This window comes from Solenopsis invicta, chromosome 8, assembly GCF_016802725.1.
Source record: "Solenopsis invicta isolate M01_SB chromosome 8, UNIL_Sinv_3.0, whole genome shotgun sequence".
NCBI classification, from domain to species: domain Eukaryota; kingdom Metazoa; phylum Arthropoda; class Insecta; order Hymenoptera; family Formicidae; genus Solenopsis; species Solenopsis invicta.
Genome location: NC_052671.1, coordinates 13,776,783 through 13,778,178, shown reverse-complemented (window position 1 = coordinate 13,778,178; position 1,396 = coordinate 13,776,783).

Genomic DNA, 1,396 nt, shown 5'->3' with positions numbered 1-1,396 from the left:
TATAATCAACAAATTAGCTTTACTTCTTAAATACGTCTTTGATATCAATCTTCGTAGAATTATAAATTTTATTTTTTTTAAATAAAGAAAAAGGCATTTGTTCCCATCTTGCCTCACGAGTGGGATAAGATGGGGTATCCCAGTGAGCAAGGTGGGACACATTTTAAAAGTATACTATAATTCAATACTAATGTCACGAGTAAATGAGATAAAATTATGAGAAAATCGCAAAAAAATTATAAATAGTCTAGCTCAATAACGCAACTGCCCACTTCGCTGGTTCGTGAGTAACTTTCGATTGTGATTCGTACGCTCGATTATGATTCCTGCATTCGCGCGGTACAGGCGATACCCCAGCGATCTCACTCACCTTGCCTTGCCACCTTTCCCTGGACAACAAGGAAAGGAAGTAAAAAACACTAGTGAAAAAGAAGAAATGGTAAAGGAATGTTACTTAACATTGCCTTAATTTAGATTCGCTGATAAAGCAGCGTAAATACAAAGTACCGAAAATGGCGGGCAACGTAATCCGCACCTTTAAAGCCATGCGAAACTATTACACACGAAAAGCGCGCAATCTCGCGTGTGCGAATTGCATCAAATGCTGCACTAACGCTTTACGACGAGCCGATATACATGGAGTTTCTCGGAGAATTCCTAGAGCGTCGTGCCCTAAGCTCAGCCGCGTGTTTTGTTACTTACCGAAGATTACCGGCTTACAAGAAACCCAACGGCGGTAGAAGCGATCCGCCACCCTACAACCCTCGAGTATCCCCCGTCCTCGTTCTCCACCCACAGCGCTATTCCGCCCTCTCTACGGCCTTATCACACCCGGTTTCGTCGGCGTTCTCGTGGAACAGAGGGTTGGAGAAAGGGGGAGGGGAGGGGGGGAAGGGAAAGGTGATGCTGGGCTGCAGGCGAGGTGGCAGGAGAGAGAGATAGAATAACGCCCCTAAGTGTACTTACTGCAAAGACCCGAAATTGGAGAACGATGTAAATCACTTACGAGATACACTGGCGCGAGCGCGCTCGAAGAAAAGCAAGACGCGCCGCCATTTATCGTCGGTGCGATAATTCGCGCGGCTTCGTGCCGGAGTTTCCTGTCTTGCGGGGCTGTATCGGCACTAGCAGTCTGGGAAGCGGGGGAGGAAAAAGGAATTTGGATGGCGAGGCGAGGGCGGACGTCGAGCAAAAAAGAGCGTCTCTAAGTAATAAACGCGGCAGACTGTTGCGTTACGAGATTAGAAATATAATGGGGACATGTGGATGTTGTTACAGCAGACGGTAACCGATCTATAAAACTTGACAGCGTTCTCTGAAATTTCACAATTACTGCGCTCGGCTTCACTAAATTATTAAACAAGCTCAATTTACTAAATACGGCATCTATTACGGC